This window comes from Pleurodeles waltl, chromosome 2_1 (genome assembly GCF_031143425.1).
Source record: "Pleurodeles waltl isolate 20211129_DDA chromosome 2_1, aPleWal1.hap1.20221129, whole genome shotgun sequence".
NCBI classification, from domain to species: Eukaryota; Metazoa; Chordata; class Amphibia; order Caudata; family Salamandridae; genus Pleurodeles; species Pleurodeles waltl.
This window is the reverse complement of record NC_090438.1, coordinates 819980846-820003653: the sequence shown is the minus strand read 5'-3', so window position 1 is coordinate 820003653 and position 22808 is coordinate 819980846.

The window sequence follows — 22808 nt, the reverse complement described above, 5'->3', positions numbered from 1 at the left end:
TAAAACCGGTTATGGCAAATTTTGTGATAACCCCTACTAAGCCTCTAAAATCGGGAATTCCCTTCCTGTACATTTAAGGACAAAAATGATTTACACCAGGTTCAGGAAACTGTTAAAGCCATGACTGTTCGTTCACTCTCTCCCTGCCCCATTTACTCTGAATGGACATTCCTTACCTGGGTCAGCAGAATCCTTGAAGTCTACGATGACTACTTAGGGGGCACTTGACTGAAAAATTAAATAATATTAGCAGGTTAATAAAGTATATGCACATAAAAACACAAAATGTAAAATTGGAATTTGTTAGACTTTTCATCCTTGGCGTGGTCTCCCTTAACTTTTTGCCTCTGTTCCCCAGGTTATTGATGTGTGGGCTGGACTCTGATTTTACTGTTTTTGTTACTCTGGGCACTTTACCACTGCTGACCAGTGCTAATGTGCAAGCGGTACTTTACAAAATGTGTATGTAATTGGCTTAACCATGATTGGCATATTTGATTTACTAGTAAGTCCCTAGTAAAGTGCGCTGGAGGTGCCAGGGCCTGTAAATCAAATGCTACTAGTGGGCCTGCAGCACTGGTTGTGCTACCCACATAAGTAGCTCTGTAATCATGTCTCAGACCTGCCACTGCAGTGTCTGTGTGTGCAGTTCTAACTGTAAATTCGACTTGGCAAGTGTACCCACTTGCCAGGCCTAAACCTTCCCTTTTCTTATATGTCAGACACCCCTAAAGTAGGCCCTAGGTAGCCCCAAGGGCAGGGTGCAGTGTATGGTTAAGGTAGGACATATAGTAATGTGTTTCATATGTCCTGCCAGTGAAATATTGCTAAATTCGTTTTTCACTGTTGCAAGGCCTGTCCCTTTCATTGTTTTACATAGGGGCTACCTTTAAATCTGTTTAAAGTTTAGATTCCCTTTGGGAGCCAATAGACATGTGGAGTTTGGTGTCTCTGAGCTCACAATTTCAAAATACATCTTTTAGTAAAGTTGATTTTGAGATTGTGTGTTTGAAAATGCCACTTTTAGAAAGAGAGCATTTTCTTGCTTATACCATATCTGTGACTCTGCCGGTTTGTGGATTCCCTGTCTGGTTCAGTTTGACAGTTGGGCTGGTTGCACCTCACACTAGACAGAGGCACAAAGGGAGCTGGGGTGTAGTCTGCATTTCCTGATGAGCCATCTGTGCTAGGAGGGAGGGAAGAAGTGGTCACTCACACCTGAAAGGGTTGTGCCTGCCCTCACACAATGCAGTCTCCCTCCCCCTGGTGAGTGTCTGGGGCCTGGCCTGGGCAATGCAGGATTTCCCATTCAAAAGAGACTTTACTTTGAAGTAGGCGTACTTCAAAGGAGAAATTGGGTATACGAAGGGCACCCAAAACCACAGACTTTAGAACACTTCTGGAAACAAGAGGAACCTCTGCCTGGAGAAGAGCTGAAGACTGTGAATGTGCATTGTGGAGCTATCCTACTGTTGCTGCTTCTGCCAGAGTAAGAGGGCAAAGACTGGACTTTGTGTGCCTTCCATCTTGAGAAGAAATCTCCAAGGCCTTGATTTGCCTCCTGTTGTTTGAAGTCTCAGGGACAGCAAAAACTTCTCTCTGCCAGCACCTGGAGTCTCTGAAGAGACTCCTACTCTGCCTTTTGGTGCTCATCCAGTTCCTGGGACCGTGAAAGGGGAAGCTGGCAGCCTAAGAGGAGGAAATCCATGCACAGAGTGCTGTGCGGAGAAAGGATCGAAGCAACTACGATCTGCGGCTGAAGAAACGACGCGCCGCCGGCTCTGCGGCTGAAAATCGATGCTCGCCAGAAACGCGACCGAAGAATCAATGCACAGAGCTGGAGAAACAATGCCCAGGATCGCTGACAGAGGCTGGGAGATCACAACCCGTGCTGCGTGGTTTTCGGATAATCGTGCGGCTAGATTTCCGACGCAAACACTGCTGGGCGTGTAAAAACAATGCAAGGCTTGCGCGGACCCAAGAGTGCTGACCGGATCGACGCATCGCTCTCCTGCGGAGAGAAGAAACGACACGCCCGACCCGACGAAAGGAGAAACGACACAAGGTCTCACTCGTGAGTGAAATCGACCCATTTCAAGTCCTTTTTGATGCACCCTTGCCTGTGCAGGATTATTTTTGATGCACCCAAGATAAATTTTCACGCTAACAGTGTTAGTCTGTGTTTTAAAACTACTTAAAGACTCTTTATGATTTTTAATTGATAACTTGACTTGTGTATTGTGGATTTTTGTCGTTTTGCTCTTGTTTTGTTTAGATAAATATTTCCTATTTTTCTAAACCTGTGTTGTGTCATTTAGTAGTGTTTTCATTAGGTTACTGTGTGTGTTGGTACAAATAGTTTACACCTAGCACTCTGAAGTTAAGCCTACTGCTCTGCCAAGCTACCAAGGAGGTAAGCAGGGGTTAGCTGAGGGTGATTCTCTTTTCCCCTGACTAGAGTGAGGGTCCTTGCTTGAACAGGGGGTAACCTGACTGTCAGCCAAAGACCCCATTTCTAACAGAATGTTTTTTTAAATGCATTGTAAATACGAAGGAACTTGAAAGTGTAAGCTAAAAATTAAGTTGGTATCCGTAGCTTCTTTTGTAGGAGTAGCCACGTACAGCAAATAAAATCTAGCATGGAAGACTGTTGATGTCATTTGAAAAACTGGTATGTGCAGGTCAAGGAATCTAAATTAAGAGCCAAATAGGCAAATTGTTTGCTAGCATCTAGCATATCTTTGTTTTCTTTGAAAAATAATACCACATTTTGAAAAGCACCAGCCTTCACATTAACTTTAAAACTTGCATTAACTAAAATATGTCTTGATTGGAGTATGTGTTTTATGTATACTTATTCTGTAGTTTTTGTGTATTGCTTTGCGGTTGAAATCAAAGAAATTGCTTGGCCTGTGGCCCCTCGCTTCCAATAGCGGTTCAGTGGTAGGCCACAGAAAGCAAGGAATCAAGGAATAAGAATGATTCTTAGACATTAAAAAGTATTTCTCTAAAAAGTAGTTTGTCTCACCTTTCTATATCGAATATATTAGACACGCTCTACTTGTTTTGTTGTTTCATTTTCTAGTGACACAATGCCTACGCAAAACTTTGCTTTCAATAAATACATCATAACGTACCACAAAAATTAAAACTCAAATGCCACGCTGTACGGCAGCTGAGCCCAAGATTCCTTTTAGAAGTGGATGTTTGTGGTTTGAGAAAACGTATAATATGAAGAGGGCGTGCTGTTGTGTGAACTAGGCCATCTTTCGGGGAGGCTTTGTGTAGTGTTATGTACCTTCCGTTCAAGTCTACTCATGCTGTCATTCATTGCAGATCTGCGTGCGAGGGGGATCAGATGTCCCGGTTTTGCCCAGACAGCCCCTTTTTTCAAGGACTGTTCTGTTGTCCCAATACTTTCTGGCAAAACAAAGACCTGTCCTGGTTTTTGAGAGAGTGTCTGATGAACGTGCAACCACAGAGTTGTGCAGGCTCACGTTTCATCCTGCCCTCTCATCACACAAGAGACACAACTTAACTTTTACAGCACCTGTTGTGCTGCCTTGCCTCATTCATGCAGCACAACAGGATTTAATGAGTGGTAATTGAGATCTGCAAAGCCCATAAGCCAGAGCCACTGACCACTCTCATCAACAGTCTGACCCTGGAGTTCTTGACAGAAAATGGCGGGGTTATCTTTGTCTCTCTCTTTCTTTATGTTGACACTTTGTTCAGCGATAAAAATATTATATATAGCTGAATGAGGTGTCCACATTTACTCCTATTTCTGTGTTTGTGCCTTCTGTGCCAGTTGTTGGTTCAGAAAATCTTGTTACCCTCCCACATGCCTCACTGATAGAATCCATACAGTATTTTGGAAATGGAGTGAGCTGTTCAATAGATTGTCTTCCTTCAAGAAATGGAGGCATTTAGATCTTTGAAATGCATTGTGCAAAGCCTTCTAGTGATAGGCGCATCTTAAAAGTGTGACTTTTGTCATGAGTGAGGTGGGCCCAGGGCTCCAGTTGTCCGTGCACCCTCTCACTTGGCTCCAGCAATTCAGTACAAAGTCCATTAAAGTGTTTTTAATCATTAGGTGCCAGCAAAGCAGACAGCAAAGCTGTCTGGTTTGCTAAAGACATCTTGGGGGCATTCAATCAATCAATCAATCAAGAAATTTGTATAGCGCGCTACTCACCCGGAGGGTCTCAAGGCGCTGGGGGAGGGGGGACCGCTACTGCTCGAACAGCCAGGTCTTGAGTTGCTTCCTGAAGGAGAGGTGGTCTTGGGTCAGGCGGAGGTGGATGGGGAGGGAGTTCCAAGTCTTGGCTGCCAGGTAGGAAAAGGATCTTCCTCCCATGGTGGCTTTTCTAATGCGTGGCACGGCGGCGAGGGCGTGGCTGGTCGATCGTAGCTGGCGGGTGGGAGTGTAGAAGGTCAGGCGGTTGTTGAGGTACCTGGGGCCCAGGTCGTGGAGGGCCTTGTGTGCGTGGGTGAGGAGACGAAATGTGATTCTCTTGCTGACGGGGAGCCAGTGCAAGTCTCTCAGGTGTCCGGAGATGTGGCTGTGACGGGGATGTCAAGGATGAGGCGTGCGGAGGCGTTCTGGATGCGTTGGAGTCTTTTCTGTAGTTTGGCCGTGGTTCCGGTGTAGAGGGTGTTACCGTAGTCCAGTCGGCTGGTGACGAGTGCCTGGGTGACCGTCTTCCTGGTTTCGGTGGGGATCCATCGGAAGATCTTTCGGAGCATGCGTAGGATGTTGAAGCATGATGATGAGACGGCGTTGACTTGTCTGGTCATCGAGAGGGAGGAGTCCAGGATGAAGCCCAGGTTGCGTGCGTGGTCCGTTGGTTTGGGTGCGCTGCCCAGGGCAGGGGGCCACCAGGAGTCGTCCCAGGCAGAGGGTGATGATCCAAGGATGAGGACTTCCGTCTTGTCTGAGTTCAGTTTCAGGCGGCTGTTCATCATCCACTCGGCTACGTCTTTCATCCCTTCGTGCAGGTTGGTTCCGTTCGGTGGCTGGGTCGTTGGTGAGGGAGAGGATCAGCTGGGTGTCGTCGGCATAGGAGATGATGTTGAGGTTGTGTTGGCGTGCGATGGCTGCGAGGGGGCTCATGTAGATGTTGAAGAGGGTGGGGCTGAGTGATGATCCTTGTGGTACGCCGCAGCTGACTTCGGTGGCCTCGGATCTGAACGGGGGAGGCGGACTCTCTGGGTTCTTCCGGCGAGGAACGAGATGATCCACTCTACTGCCTTCTCTTGGATTCCGATGTTGCTGAGGCGCTGCACTAGGGTGCGGTGGCAGACAGTGTTGAACGCTGCGGAGAGGTCCAGGAGGATGAGGGCCGCTGTCTCCCCGTTGTCGAGCAGGGCTCGGATGTCGTCGGTGGCTGCGATGAGGGCGGTCTCGGTGCTGTGGTTGGCTTGGAAGCCGGACTGCGAGTGGTCGAGGGATCCATTAGTCTCGAGGAAGGCGGCTAGCTGTCTGTTGACGGTCTTCTCAATGACTTTGGCAGGAAACGGGAGGAGCGAGATGGGGTGGTAGTTCTTGAGGTCGGTGGGGTCTGCTGATGGTTTCTTCAGGAGGGCGCTGAGTTCGGCATGTTTCCAGCTCTCCGGGAAGGTGGCGGTGTTGAAGGAGCAGTTGATGATGTCCCGGAGATGGGGTGCGATGACTGAGTCGGCTTTGTTGAAGACGTGGTGGGGGCATGGGTCGGTTGGAGAACCGGAATGGATGGTGTTCATCATCTGGATGGTGTCTTCGGTGCTGACCGGGGTCCAGGCGCGGAGGGTGGTGTTGGGGGGCGTCAGTTTGGTGGTTGGGTGCGTGGTCTTTGCGCCGAAGCTGTTGTGTATGTCGGCGATCTTGCGGTGAAAGAACTAAGAACGAGGCGAGTGAGTCGCAGAGGTCTTGTGAGGGAGTGATGTCGTTGTTTCCGGCGCTGGGGTTGGAGAGCTCTTTGACGATGCTGAAGAGTTCCTTGCTGTTGTGTGCGTTGTTGTCTAGTCGTTCTTTGAATGCTGTCTTCTTGGTGGTGTGGATCAGCTGGTGGTGTTTGCGGGAGGCGTGCTTGAGGGCGGTCATGTTGTCTGTGGTCGGGTTTTTTCACCAGGCTTTCTCGAGGGTGCGGCAGTTCTTCTTGGAGTTCTTGAGGTCGTTGTTGAACCAGGAGGCTTTCTTGCTGTTGGGCCTGGTGGGATGGGTTTTCAGAGGTGCGAGGTTGTCAGCGCAGTTGGTGATCCACTGTGTGAGGTTCTTGGCTGCTTGGTTGGGGTCCGCTGAGCTGGCGGCAGGGTTCTGGCTCAGTGATGTGGAGAGCTGGTCGGTGGTGATCTTGTTCCAGCTCCTGCGGTGAGCCTGTTGTGGGTGGTGGTGAGTCATGGTTCTTCTGAAGCTGAAGTGGACGCAACTGTGGTCTGTCCAGTGGAGTCCGGTGGAGTGGCTGAAGGAGATGTACTTGCTGGAGGAGAAGACTGGGTTAAGTGTGTGTCCGGCGTAGTGGGTGGGGGTGTTCACCAGTTGCTTGAGTCCGAGGTTGGCGAGGAACAGCAGGGTGGTGGTGTTGTTGTCGTTGTTGTTCTCCAGGTGGAAGTTGAGGTCCCCTAGGAGGATGTAGTCAGCGGAAGGGAGGGCGTGTGGGCTGATGAAGTCTGCGATGTCTTCGCTGAATTGTGTGCGGGGTCCTGGGGGTCTGTAGATGAGGGTGCCTCTGAGTGTGGTCTTGGGGTCGGTGTGTATCTGGAAGTGGAGATGTTCGGCAGCTGTGAGGGTGTCGTCGGAGTTGGTCGTGATGCGGATGGTGTTCTTGTGGACGATGGCGATGCCTCCTCCTGTCTGGTTGACGCGGTCCCTCCGGGTGATCTTGTATCCGTCCGGGATGGCGATGGCGATGTCGGGCGCTGAGGAGGCGTTCATCCAGGTTTCTGTGAGGAAGGCGACGTCTGGAGATGTGGTGTCGAGCAGGTTCCAGAGTTCCACGGCGTGTCTGTGGATAGAGCGGGTGTTGAGCAGGATGCACTTCAGGTGGTTGCTGCTGGTGCTTGGCTTGGCGGGTGCGGTCTGAATGCAGGAGAACTTGCAGGATTGTCAGGTGAAGGGCCCGTGGGTGCGTCTAGGGGTGGCTCTGCAGCAGCCAGGGATCCGGCCGGTGTTGATTGCGATGAGAGTGGCGGCGTTGTAGGTCTTGCGGGTGGGCTGGCCTCTGCGGGGGCCAGGGGGTCTGGCGCTGGGCGCGGGCCAGGCGCGGAAGGGCGCAGACAGGCTTCCCTTAGGCGCGCCTTTGGCGCGCCAGCTGCGCGCCGCTGTGCGGCCTCCATATGAGTGGGAGAGGGAGGGAGGAGCAGCTGGGAGGTGGGAGCGGGGCGGCCAATGGGGTGCGAGGGGGGCGGAGCTACAGGACGCGGCGGCGGGAAACAGGCGGCGAGAGGGAGACGCGGTGCGCAGGGAAACAGAGATTTAGGACCACAAACTGGGCAGAAAAAGGTGAGGGGAGCAGTACAAGGCAGCAAAAGGACACAGGAATAAAGCAGCGGTCAGCGGTCTCACAGGGGCTGCGTGGCGGTGAGGGGAGCGACCTGCCTGGTAAACAGGGTCAGAGGTCGCTCTCTCTACCGCTGCGCGGCCTCCATATGAGTGGGAGAGGGAGGGAGGAGCAGCTGGGAGGTGGGAGCGGGGCGGCCAATGGGGTGCGAGAGGGGCGGGGCTACGGGACGCGGCGGCGGGAAACGGGCGGCGAGGGGGAGACGCGGTGCGCAGGGAAACTGAGATTTAGGACCACAAACTGGGCAGAAAAAGGTGAGGGGAGCAGTACAAGGCAGCAAAAGGACACAGGAATAAAGCAGCGGTCAGCGGTCTCACAGGGGCTGCGTGGCGGTGAGGGGAGCGACCTGCCTGGTAAACAGGGTCAGAGGTCGCTCTCTCTACCGGTGCGCAGCCTCCATATGAGTGGGAGAGGGAGGGAGGAGCAGCTGGGAGGTGGGAGCGGGGCGGCCAATGGGGTGCGAGGGGGGCGGAGCTACGGGACGCGGCGGCGGGAAACGGGCGGCGAGGGGGAGACGCAGTGCGCAGGGAAACAGAGATTTAGGACCACAAACTGGGCAGAAAAAGGTGAGGGGAGCAGTACAAGGCAGCAAAAGGTCACAGGAATAAAGCAGTGGTCAGCGGTCTCACAGGGGCTGCGTGGCGGTGAGGGGAGCGACCTGCCTGCTAAACAGGGTCAGAGGTCGCTCTCTCTACCACTGCGCAGCCTCCATATGAGTGGGAGAGGGAGGGAGGAGCAGCTGGGAGGTGGGAGCGGGGCGGCCAATGGGGTGCGAGGGGGGCGGAGCTACGGGACGCGGCGGCGGGAAACGGGCGGTGAGGGGAGACGCGGTGCGCAGGGAAACAGAGATTTAGGACCACAAACTGGGCAGAAAAAGGTGAAGGGAGCAGTACAAGGCAGCAAAAGGACGCAGGAATAAAGCAGCGGTCAGCGGTCTCACAGGGGCTGCGTGGCGGTGAGGGGAGCGACCTGCCTGGTAAACAGGGTCAGAGGTCGCATTCAGAAAGCTGACCTAGAAATGCATTCTGCCCATTGTTTGCCGTTGGCTTTGTGGTTGTAACTCGCATTTTCTTGCTATCCATTTGCTGTCTTTATTTGTGTTAGGCTGTCCAGCTTGAGTTCATACCTTTCATTGCCCAAACCTTATTTACAGTATCCTTCTGAGTGCTCCTTTTCTGTAAACAGGCCTGTAAATCTTCTGCTTATCCCATCACATTTGCTTTGCATTCCAAAACTGAGGTCAAATGTCAGGCAATGTCGTTTGAGGATGCTTATTTACTTTTCTTTTTTTTTACTTCAAAGTGAAATGATTGATGTAACAATCTTGCTAGATACCGAGTGGTAGGAAAGAGTTTTGTGTAAATATTTCAGTATATATTAGAATTAAGAACACAAATGAAGCACACTTGTTAATTCTGAAGTGTGCTGGAAACAAATACTTTAATATAGTCATAACAAATCATTACACTATGTGATGCAATTTCCACATATTTTTGCCTGTGCACTGTATAGCTTTTTAATTGAAAATGTGTTGTCTGTAATGATAGTGTGCTACCACACAATAAACACTCCACTCTATGCCACTCCACTCTACTCTGCACCACTCCACATGACTGCACTCTACTGTGTACCATTACAGTTTACACAACTCCACTGCACGCTGCACCTCTCTGCCATGCCAGTCTAGGCAATACCAATCTACTTTGCACAACTCCACTCTACGTCAACTGTCACTATACCCTACGCTACTCTGCAACACTGCAATTTATGCCAATACACTCTACTCTAATGCACTTTAGTATGTAAACCTCAACTCTGTGATCCTCCACTCTATGCCAATCAACTGTATCTTACTCCTAATTTACACTGCACCACTGTACTCTATGCCACTGCACTCTACACCACTTTACACCATTACACTGTATGCCACTCTACACAACTGCACTCTGCCCTACACCTCTCAACTCTATGCCACACCACACCACTCTACTCTAAAATAATCTATTCTACGCCACTGTACTCTATGCCACTACTCCACTCTATGCCACTGCACTCTATGCCATTGCACTCTACACCACTCTGCTCCTAATCACTGTACTCTACGCCAATGCACTCTACACAACTGCTCTGTCACTGAGGTCTATGCCACTGTAGTCTATTCTGTATCACTGTACTCTATGCCACTGCTCTCTATGCCACTCTACTCCACTGTACACCATTGCACTCTGACACTCTACTTTGCAACAATGCAGTCTCCACCATTCTACTCTGCGCTACTCTACTCTGCTCCACTGCACTATATGTCACTGCACTCTACAACACTGTACTCTACACCACTCTATGATACTCTGCTCTGCACCTCTCTATGACACTGCACTCTACTCTGCACTCTATGCCACTGCACTCCATGAGACATAACTCTAGTCTGCGCCGATTCTCTCTGCATCACTCAACTCTACGCTACTCCATTCTGCACCACTCTATGCCACTCTTGTGTACACCATTGCACTCTATGCCACTCTACTCTATTCTACTCTACTCTACTCTACTCTATGCCACCTTACTCTGTGCCACTCTACTATGCACCACTCTACTCTGCGCCACTCCACTCTATACTACTGCACTCTGCACCACTTCACTCTACTGTGCACCACTCTAATTTACACCACTGCATTCAATGACACTGCATTGTACGCTTTTGAAATCAATTGCACTGCACTTAATGCCACTGCACTCTACGCCACTATACCATGCAGTACTCAACCCCAATGCACTCTACACCAGTCCACTCTACTCTATGCCACACCAGTGTACTTCACTCTGCGTAACTACCCACTATGCCACACCAATACAAGACAATCCCTGCCACTCCACTCTACAACACTCTACTCCATTCTTCACCATTCCACTCTACAACACTCAATGCCAATCTCCTCTATGCCATTAATGTTTAGCCATGCTGAACAGCAGCCAGGGTGGTGTACGACATGGTTAAAACACATTGGCAAAGCCAATAGCTCCTGCATAGGCGAGATCTATCAGCTCTGCCAATGCTTGTTTTAATGAAGCTGTTGCTCCTTTGGTTGCAGACAAAAGCACCAGGAGTAGGAGCGAGTTTAAGTTAGTCAGGTCCCTCTGAGTCTCAGACCTGGCAGTAATTAAAAACGCTAATGTGGCCCAACGAGGCCAAAATCGCTGCACCAAATTTACAAAGCGGTGCAATGCATGCATTGCGCCACTTTGAAACCATTTGTGCTAAAATATGCCTGCTCCAGGCATAATGTATGCAAAGGGGGCATTCCCCTGTTTGGGGGTCCGAAAAGATGGGCTAAAGAAATCTAAGAGATTTCTTTGCTGCATTTTTTTTGGCACTTTTAACGCCTGCTCGGAGCACATTATTGATTGCAATGGGTCTCAATGGGCTTTGCAGGATTAGCATCAAAAAATGTTACGCTAATCCTGTGAAGCTCCAAACTAGCGTAAAAAATGTTGACACTAGTTCCCTAACTACCACCATGGTGTGCCGTATCGTAGATATGGCGCACACATGGTGGCATTTAGTGGGGCGCTAAGGGATGCAAGGAAAGTGGTGCTGCACTGGGTGCAGCGCCACTTTCCTTAATTCAGGCCCTAACTTTGGAATGGGTCCCCATTGGACCCTATATTAAGGTCCTTTCCAGGGATGATAACTGATCAATTTCTCTGCATGGAAAGCTCAGCAATAAGTAATCCACATTGTGAGGTATATCCTGTTTACATTTCATGTTTTACTTAATGTATGTCTCTAAGGGTATTTATGTTTTTAAAGATGTTGTTTTCCTGTAACTTGTTTCATGCTGCATATTAATCTGGTATTGTGTGTACTGTGAACAGGCTGTTCGTGTGAGTTGATTGTGAGAAGGGGTTTATTATGGCCCACAAGTAAGAGCACTGGTGTTGAGATTTAACACACTGTGAGTTCCTCACACAACTTGTCAGGGAATCATCAGAGGTGTTCAGAATTCATGCACATCCAATCTCTGACCTCTCTGCAGAGTACACAGGGCAAGGGTCACATATGTGCCAGTTGTAGTTGAGATTTTATTTTACATGTGGTATGCATGTCCATTAATTTCATAGGACATGCCTCTAGGAAAGGATTGATAGGTATGCTCCTTTTGCCATGCCCCTTCTGGAGATCCCCCACTGTTTTCATCCTACTTAAAACCCTAGGAGTGGGACAAAAGATAGCATATGGCCAAAATGATATATAGTCATTTTATCATATATCTGCTTCTCATGCTCATGAGAAACACCAGCAAATCTTGAAAGCAAGTATTTTGTCTTTCATAATGAGCTCTGCTGTGTTTAATAATTCATTAATCCTATCTTTCATTAGTGATGCTGGACAGGCCAAACTAAGTAGGTGCAACACAAAAGGATGATGACGGAGCACTGATACCCCGAAACCCATCCCAGAATGCTTGTTTTTGGTCCAGGGAGGACTTGCCTTTATAGTTCAGGCTGGACAGTTCCCACGGGGAGCAGGGTCAAGACTGATTTGCATATGGCTGGGTCCAAACTGGGGTGACGTGGCATGCAAAATAACAATGGATTAAACCCAGACCTGTGTTTGGGGGTGAGTGTTTGAAAAGTTTCAACACTCTGTCCATAATTTATTTTGTGATGTTGCAAACTGAGTATGTCCCAGCCTAACAGACACAGCTCAGGTACGTGTTGATAGTTAATATCCCCAATTTGCCCACTGGCTAGGACATTTTTGGATGCTAGAATGGGTAATTTTTCAGATGTAAAAATACTCCCTTAGGTGTTGCAATGGAATCACTTCCTAAGAGGAAGAATGACACACTAGAGTCAATGTCAATTGCAGTGGTAGGATCTGCAGAAAATGACAGCAGCAAGACTGCAGGATATGACAACAGAAGTTACAGCAGGACACTGAATAAGCACAGCCTTACTTTCAAGATGTGACAGAAACATAACTGACAGCACACTGAGTGAAGCCAAAGGTTTAATAGAGCGACCACAAGGGTGATGACAGGGAAATGCACCTGCATGAGAGAGGAGGCACCATTTGAATATTTACGTTGTCATGATGTACCTATATTTCACGGAACCAAAACATGCATGGCTACTGCCAGACTCATACCTGGCATGTGACGGAGCACCACCAACAAAGCCCAGACCTTCATCAACACCCGTCTGAGGAAAATCCTCCACATCCGCTGGCCAAACACCATCAGCAACAACTACCTATAGCAGCAGACTTTCCAACTGCCTGCTCATGAAGAAATCATGTATAGATGTTGGGGCTGAATAGGTCACAGCTGCCACAAGCCCATGATCAAACACCACTGAGCAAGCCCTTCACTGGTGTCTTCAAGGGTAAAGGAAAAGAGGAAGGTCAAGAAGCACCTTGTGCCTAGGCCTTGAGGCTGACTGCAAGGAGATGGGTTACACCCGGAGTCAGATTAAAAGAAAAACCCAGTACAGAGGTGACTGGAGAGTCCTGGATGATGGCCTATACCCCAGGAGGGCTAGTATGCATAAGTAAGTATGTGATGGGGCATATGATGTGGAAAAGCTTGCAGTGATGATGCTAAAGCTGTACCTGCGAGGGATCAAAGCTTACATGCTTGCTTCAAACGTTGTGCCTGTTTTTGAGAGAAAGGAGCTTGCACTGCTGCTGCTGTGTTGTATCTGTTGTACTCCTACTGTTGCTGTCACATACGTATTCTTTCTATGAGGGTTGTGTTAATCCTGTCAGCATAAGGTGGTCTTCCCTCCAACTTTGTGCTTTCGTCTTCTATTTTTCGGACCTCATTTCTGCTGGTATTAGGACTCTGTGCACCTTACCAGTGCTAACCAATGCTAAATCATTTGTGCTCCCTCCTCGAAACATGGTAATGTTGGCTTATCCACATCTGGTGTTTTTAATTTACTTATATACTAGTAAAATGCACTATACGAGGCCAGGGCCTGTAAATTAAATGTTACTAATGGCCATGCAGCACGGCCATTACCACCCATTTAAGTAGCCCTTTAAGTATGTCCTAGGCCTGCCATTGCAGATCCTGTGTGTGGAGTTTTAAACTGCCATTTAGACTTTGTCAGGTAACCCTCTTGCAAGGCCTCAACCTTCCCTTTTTATATATATATATATATATATATAAGTCACCCCTAGGGTAGATCCTGGACAGCTCAGAGGGCAGTGTGCAATGTATTCAAGAAGTAGGACATATACTATTAAGTTATACATGTCCTGATAGTGAACAACTCTTAAATTTGGTTTTCACTACTGCAAGGCCTTTTTCCCTCATGGGATGACATTCGGATTGCCTTATTACATTATATAAGTGTAATTTCCAAATGGGAGGAGATAATTCCTTCATGTTTTGAGTCTGTGGAATCTCAATTTCAAATCCCAACTCATGGTGAAGTTTGATTTTAAATTGCAGTTCTAAAAATGGCGCTTATAGAAAGTTGGTATTCTCGTGTCTTAGCCATTTGGTGCCTGCAGCCTGTTTTTGGTCACATGTCTGGGTGTAGTTGGCAGGTGGGCTTTGTGTATTCATCCTAGAAATACACAAACAACTAGACCTTTTTTGTGTTCTGCCCACACACAAAGGGCTTAACAACCCTGTATTGTCACTCCAGCAAGCCTGTAGCCAGGGCAAGGGAGGCAGGAAATTCCTTGCACATCAAAGCCACTGTCTAGAAGCTTCTCCCAATCTTCCAGAACCAGGGTCCCAAGGTATAAATACGTGACCTCTGACACCATCACTTCAGTATGCTTCTGGAGCTATGGATACTCTGCCAGGAAGATGGACTGCTGTGTTGCTGAAGGACTACACCTCTGCTGGACTCCTGATCTGTTGTGCTGGTCTGCTGCCTGCTGCTTACCTGCCTGGGTGAGAAGGACTGGACCTGAACCCAGAACCCAACATGACCCCAAGGGCTAGTTGGCTGGCCTCCTGGTTTGAAGCCTTAGCTACATAAGATACTTCCTTCCATCCTGGTTATGCACCTGGACTCTGCCATCTGTGAGTGTACCCTGCCAAGTGGTGCCACTGCAGACCTGGTGCCTTTGAAGTGGGCCTAAGGTGCTTGCCAGCGGAACTGACACATCTCTGCTAAGTAAAGCATCCTTGAGAAGAACTGATGCATCGTTTCAACTGAACGGCGCATCCCGAGCAGAAGCAATGCATCGCCGCTACTGTGTGGATTGGACTTCGCCACATCACCTACAGAACTGCAGCTGTGCCGTGCTTTCCGGGAGCAGGTCCTCGCATTTCTCATTCACACCAAACTCGATGACAACAACAAATATCTGCATCACAGCTTCACCAATCTTCAGAATTGACGCATCACCTCAACTGCGTCATCCAGCCCTGATTCCAGCCTTCACATTGCAAGCCACATCGACGTGATGCTCGATGTTGACACAACAGGGGCTTGCAGCCTTGCTGTATTTCAGAACCGATGCATCGCCTCAGCTGCGTGACACATTTTCAACACGGATCCACATAATGCTCCTCAACCAGGATTTAGGGTAGTTTGTTCAATGGGCCTAACTGGGTCCCTGTAGCAGGCCCGTGCTCCATCATGGTCAGCCTGAACTTGAGACTTGTGTTTCCGGTCCTGCACGACTAGATATTCCCAGTAGCACTTTGTGCTTTTTGGTGCTACTTTGACTTAAATAAATTTTTATTCAATATCTCCTGTTCTACTAATGGGATACTTGTCGTTGTGGTCTTGTTTTATTTATTATACACAACTCTATTTTTCAAAATCTGTTGTAGGCTCCTTTTGTGGTGTGTTCTCACTGTGTTACTGTTTGAAGTGCTGCAGAAAAACTTTACACATTGCCTCTAAATTAACCGTGACTGCTCTGTGCCAAGCTACCAGGGGGTTGAGTGAAGATTAAATTGGGTTTGCTTGTGTCCTATCCTGACAAACATATGGTTGCTGCTTGATCAGGGCTCATTCCCTAGTCAACCAACAGCCCAATTTCTCACAGGTGGTTAGCCTACACATTTGTTGTATATATTCTGCAAGAGGAAGAAATCGTGCTGTTGGTACTTGCGTTAAATATATTTTGTGTTTAAAACTTTGTTCTAATCCCCCTGTCACCTGCCCTACACCAATTCTCTTTGATAGTAAAGGGTATACTGTGGCTCTTGCCCATGTTGTACCTGAGTGCCGTATTGAAGCTTGGCACACTTCTTTTCACGATATAAAAGACAAAGGGGGTCACTCTGACCTCGGCGGTAAAATGCGCTTACCGCCTGTCAGAAGACCGCCATAACACCGCCGCGGGCGTGGGAATCCGTCACGGTCATTCTGACCCGCAACAGGCAAACCGCCAAAAACCCGACATCCACAAAAGTCCGCCACACCAAAGGCCAGCGAAAAACTGGCGATGACCAAACCTCCACCGGCACGCCAACAGAAATACACCCATTCCATTCCGACCCACGAATCCACGCGGCGGTCTTTCAACCGCGGTATTCCATTGGCGGTACACACCGCCGCGGTCAAAATACACACACAGCTCCAAAACACTGCCACATTGGACATTTTGAAATACACACACCTGATACACATACAAACACCACTCCCACACACCCAACACAATATAAAACACACACCCACATCACCCACAAACCCCTACGACCACCATTTATTGACTAAGGCCAGAGAGAGACACCTCCAGCTAGTACAGAGCATTCACAGGCACATAACACCATCACTCACACAACATCCACGCACAAAACACCACACACCACCACACTCACCACACTCATCACCACAAACGCCACCCCACACCTCATCCACACCACCCCATGGCACCCCAAAGACACCCCAGGTTTACAGACGCTGAACTCAGGGTCATGGTGGAGGAAATAGTTCGGGTAGAGCCCCAGCTCTTCAGGGCACAGGTGCAGCACACCACCATTGCCAGGAAGATGGAGCTATGGAAAAGAATAGTGGACAGGGTCAATGCTGTGGGTCAGCATCCACGAAATCGGGACGACATCAGGAAGCGGTGGAACGACCTACGGGGGAAGGTGCGTTCCATGGTATCCAGACACAACATCGCGGTGCAGAAGACTGGCGGCAGACCCCCACCTCAACCCCCAGAATTTACAACATGGGAGGAACAGGTCTTGGCGATCCTGCATCCTGAGGGCCTTGCAGGAGTAGGTGGAGGAATGGACTCTGGTAAGTCGAATCTCAACTACTTCATCCCCCCCCACCCACCGGCATGCCAAATCATACCCCCACCCTCCCCCGCTCCCCCATCACACATCCTCCTTGCTAATGTCTCACCATCACAACCCACCCATCCCAACACCAAGCCCTGCATGCGACCACAAACCATGGACACCCATCACCTAAGCATGCCCACTGCACATACCCATCCCCCCCAAACCACCGTCACAACAGCCCCCACAAGGGAATGCCAGCACTGTGGTACACGGGCACCCACCCATTGCACGCTATGGCACACACAGAAGCAATAACCATACTCTTATACCCCTGCAGGACCCGAACGCCACGACACTGCCCAGGAGGGTCCAGAAATGTCCATTCCACCCCCAGAAGAGGCCCACAGTGATGACAGCAGCTCTGTCTCCCTGGACCCAGATGACCAGCCCGGCCCATCAGGGACTTCGGGACAGTCGGTTCCCCTCAGACTGCCACAGGCCACAGCAGACCTACCCCCCTCTGGGAACACCAGCACAGCACCCACCCAGCGGGCCCATGCCTCTGTCTCCAGGACACGTCAATCAGCGGTGTGTCCACCACTACAGGGCACCCAGGTTAACCCACCACCCCAACAACAACAGGGACCTGGAGGCAGTGGTAGTGGGCACACGGTCCAGGGGACAGAGGCCCAGGGAAACAGGGGAACTGGGAGGGCTGCTGTGCGACAGGGGGGGGACAGGCCCAGGGAACCCACTCTCCACGAGGCCCTCTCCTCCATCATGGGAGCATACCACCGCTCCCAGGAGACGATGGCGACGGTCCTGGCCAGGTTCCAGGAAATCCAGGTACTGCAGGAGGAACAGTTTATGGGGTTCAGGGAAGAACTCAGAATCATCAGTTCCGCAATGGGCACCATCGTTGTGGCTCTCAATCAGATTGTCAGCACATTGCGGGACCATGTGGCACCACAAAGGGACCCTGTCACTAGCATGGACCAAGAACAGGCTACCACCTCCGCCGGCGCTAGTGGACAGGAGGCCCCGACACAAGAACAACAGGCCACCAGAACCCCACCCCCTGCAGAAGGAGAACCACTCCGCAAGCGGTGCCTGAGATCTAGGAACAAGACAGAGTAGGATGCCAAGACCCCCGCCAGAAAAGGATACCCCCTGATTGTCATCCCACTGTCCCACATTGTCACCCTGTCCAACCTTAAACTGCCCCTGCTCCACCTTCCACAGGCATATGGACAATGCACCTGTGAGACTGAAAATCTGGACTCTGCCATGGACATTCCTCCACCATCACCCATCACCGAATTGCAACCATTTCCCAAAATTTTACACTTTAATAAACACACTTATTGCACAAAAATAATCTGGAGTCTGCCTGTATTTTTGAACAAATGTATTACACAGCACCGTGCCAAAATGTCCAGTTACATTGTGATGACAACATACCACTGTCACACAGCTGTAGTCCATGGGGAAACAAAGCAGAGGTCACGGAGTGGGGCCCACATCTCTGAAATTGGAAGGGAAAGTCACAACTCAGTCAACATACACTGGGGGGAAACTCAGACAGTAGAGAGGCAGGAGACTTTAATTAAATGTAAAATGCCGGTGTTGATTCTTACCTGTATGTCATTGAAAATACTGCAGTATTACTGTGTCCCTGTTGTCTGTGTCGTCCTCTTCGTCTTCCTCCTCTTCACTCTCCGCAGGCTCCACAGCTGCCACAACACCACCGTCTGGACCATCCTCCTGCAGGAAAGGCACCTGGCGTCGCAAAGCCAGGTTGTGAAGCATACAGCAGGCCACGATGATATGGCACACCTTCTTTGGTGAGTACATTAGGGATCCACCTGTCATTTGGAGGCACCTAAACCTGGCCTTTAGGAGGCCGAACGTCCGCTCGATCACCCTCCTAGTCCGCCCATGGGCCTCATTGTACCGTTCCTCTGCCCTTGTCCTGGGATTCCTCACTGGGGTCAGTAGCCAGGACAGGTTGGGGTAACCAGAGTCACCAATTAGCCACACACTGTGTCTCTGAAGTAGTTCCATCACGTAAGGGATGCTGCTATTTCGCATGATGTACGCGTCATGCACTGACCCAGGGAACTTGGCATTTACATGGGAGATGTACTGGTCAGCCAAAAAGACCACCTGGACATTCATGGAATGATAACTTTTTCTGTTCCTGTACACCTGTTCACTCGTGCTCGGGGGGACCAAAGCAACATGTGTCCCATCACTTGCACCAATGATGTTGGGAATATGTCCAAGCGCATAGAAATCACCCTTCACTGTAGCTAAATCGCCCACCTCAGGGAAAACAATGTAGCTCCGCATGTATTTCAGCAGGGCAGACAACACTCTGGACAACACCTTGGAGAACATGGGCTGAGACATCCCTGATGAAATGGCCACTGTTGTTTGAAATGACCCACTTGCCAAAAAATGGAGTACTGACAGCACCTGCACTAGAGGGGGGATCCCTGTGGGTTGGCGGATGGGTGACATCAGGTCTGGCTCCAGCTGGGCACACAGTTCCTGTATAGTGGCTCTGTCAAGCCTGTATGTCAGTATGACATGTCTTTCTTCCATTGTCGACAGGTCCACCAGCGGTCTGTACACGGGAAGATTCCTCCATCTCCTCGCAAGTCCCAGCGGACGGTGCCTAGGAAGGACAACATGGAGCACAGAGTCAATCAACCCACAGGTACGTTCCCACAGATTGCACAGTACACGATTCTCAATGCATTGAATGGCTTGTATGAGTGTTGATGCAAGGCCTAGGTATGTGTGACGCAGTAGATATTAAGATATAGGGGCCCTTGAAATGGCGGCTGCCTGACCTGTGAAGTGCGACAGTGGGATGTGAGGTCAATGCGCTGGCGTGGCACACCGTGGCGGTAGGCGGTCGAAGACCGCGGCGCAAAGCCGCATTGGTTAACATTGAACCCTATGGGTTTCAGGAGCCAATGAGGATGTGCGCCGGCGGTCGCGGTACGCACCCCGGCGGGCGTGACTGCCATTTTCTATCTGCTTAATCCCTCGATACCTGATCATCCACAGGAGAGGACCTATACTGCAAGTGCTGCTGTGACCTCGGTCTGGAAGAGACAATGGCTGCTGCGACTGGGGAAAGGGCCCCTGCCTTCACTTCTGAAGAATTGGAGAAACTCGTGGATGGGGTCCTCCCCCAGTATGCGCTACTCTACGGTCCTCCAGACCAACAGGTAAGTACACTGGGACCATGCTTTGTGGCCAATGCCTGAGTTGAGTGGGGTGAATGAAAGATGGTGGGGAGGGGAGCGAATGAGGCATGCATCAAACGAAAGATGAGAGCATGTGCCATATGGCAAGGGTGGGGATGGGGGGCCACTCACATCGAGCATGCAGAAGGTGATGTTTGTTTTTCTTTCTCCCCCTGCACATGTCACATAGGTCAGCGCCCATCAGAAAATCGACATTTGGCGTGCCGTCGCCAAGGACGTCCGGACCCTGGGGGTCCACAACAGACGGGGCACCCACTGCCGGAAGAGGTGGGAGGACATCCGCCGCGGGAGCAGGAAGACCGTGGAGGCTCTGCTGGGGATGGCCTCCCAACGTAGGAGGGGTGCCAGTCGTACTTTGACCCCCCTGATGTCCCGGATCCTGGCGGTGGCCTACCCCGATTTGGATGGGCGCGTGAGGACATCACAGCAGACACAAGGGGGTGAGTACAAGCACATTCTGCTGATTTTGCGCACATTGGTGGTGTCTGGGTGGGGGAGGAGGGCTGTGGGTATCCCTAGGCCAGGGCGTTTTCGGTAGGCTAGGCCCCTCCGTTAGGCATGGCCCTGTACCCCCACCCCCCACCTCTGTAGGTTGCCTAGTACAGCTAATCATGGCCCTGTGTCACCTATGTGTGGAGTTGTCGTCCATAGGCTTGTAGGCCATGTCCCACGGATTGAGTAGTGTACCCCAAGTGCGCGGCGTAGTGCAGGGGGCTTCTGTGTCTGTCCTCTCCGCCAACGGTGTCGCCAATGCATGCACTCAACATGTCTTTGTTTCTCCACCCCCCCTTTTTTTGTGGTCTTCCTGTTCATGTGTGCATTAGCATCATCAGGCGGAGAAGTGGCATCGGAGCACGAGGGAGCTGCATCTCACATGGCCATGGAGGGCCATGCAACTGACTCTGATTTCACCAGTGAGACGGAGGGCGAGGGGAGCTCCACAGCGGGGACACGTGGTGACACCAGCGACACAGACATGTCCTCGGAAGGGAGCTCCCTTGTGGTGGCGGCTACATCCGTGCCCACCGCAACAACAGGTACAGCCGCCACCCAGCGCGCCAGCTCCGCCCTCCCAGCAGCCCCTCAGCCTTCGCCCCATGCCCGCTCACCCAGGAAGGTGGGCATCTCCTTCGCCCCAGGCACCTCAGGCCCTGCCCCAGTTACCCCTGCTGCCCTCAGTGAGGAGGTCATTGACCTCCTGAGGACGCTCATTGTTGGGCAGTCTACCCTTTTGAATGCCATCCAGGGTGTAGAAAGGGAGGTGCACTGGAGTAATGCATACCTGGAGGGCATTCATTCGGGTCAGGCTGCCCATCAGCGATCGTTCAACGCTCTGGCCTCAGCACTGATGGCAGCCATTGTCCCTGTCTCCTGCCTCCCTCCTCCAACTTCCTCAACCCAGTCCCACTCCCCTGTACCTCTGCCTATCCCAGACACACCATCAGACCAGCCTGCACACACCTCAACACCCAAGAGAAGCTCATCCAGACATAAGCACCACACATCACACAAGCATTCACACAAGCAACATCCACATGCAGACATGCCAACAGCCACTGCCTCCTCTGTTTCCCCCTCCTCCTCGTCTCCCTCCCCCCTCCCTGTGACGTCTCCACTCACACTTGCATGCACATCTTCAGCCACTACGTCCATCACCAGCACACCCACCAGAACACTACGCACACGTGCAGTCACCACCCCCACTACCATTTACACGTCCCCTGTGTCCTCTCCCAGTGTGTCTGTCACCCCCTCTTCCAAACCACACAAACGCAGGCAGCCAACCACCCAACAGCCATCCACCTCACGACAGCCTCCAGCACAAGCACCTGCACCCAAAGACACCAGACTTCACTCTCCTACAACCACATCCTCTTCCTCCACTCCCATACCCATTACAACTACCCGTCCCTGTCTTACTAAATTGATTTTCCTTTCCAACCTTAACCTCTTTCCATCAACTGACCCCCCCCCTCCATCTCATAAGGCTCCAATCAGCACCTCAGCCACCACAAAACCTGAACCTACTAAGAAAATAGTCCAAGGATTTTGGAGTCCACCACCTTCAAGCCCAGCTACTTCAGCTGGGAGTAAAGAGACGGCCAGCCCACCCCCTGCAAAAAAAGCAAAGAAAGCCAGTGCCCGGCGCGAGAGGCCAAAGACAGCAGGCTCCACAAGCACTACCCTGGCACCGTCAGGGAGTGGGGTGCCACCTGGCACACCGGCAAAGGGAGGAAAGGGCCACAGACGAGCAGGGAAAGGTGGCAAGGGCAGCACGCCCGACAAGTCCGGCAGCAGGCGAGCTGCCCAGGAGGGCCCCGCCAGTCCCAGCCCAGCTTCCCAGGAGGGCCCCGCCAGCCCCAGCCAGGCTGACCAGGAGGGCCCCGCCAGCCCCAGCCAAGCTGCCCAGGAGGGCCCCGCCAGCCCCAGCCAAGCTGCCCAGGAGGGCCCCGCCAGCCCCAGCCAAGCTGCCCACGAGGGCCCCACCAGCCACAGCCCAGCTGGGCAATGAAGGAGCGCCAGCCACAGCCCAGCTGGGCAATGAAGGAGCGGCAACTCAAGCAACGCTGAACATGGCAAGGACTGCCAAGGCAAGCACCGCTGAACAGGGCACCGCCATCTCAAGCACCGCTGAACAGGGCACCGCCATCTCAAGAACCGCTGAACAGGGCCCTTCAAGTCAAGAACCGCTGAACAGGGCCCTTCAAGTCAAGAACCGCTGAACAGGGCCCTTCAACTCAAGCACCGCTCCGCTGGGCCCTTCAACTCAAGCA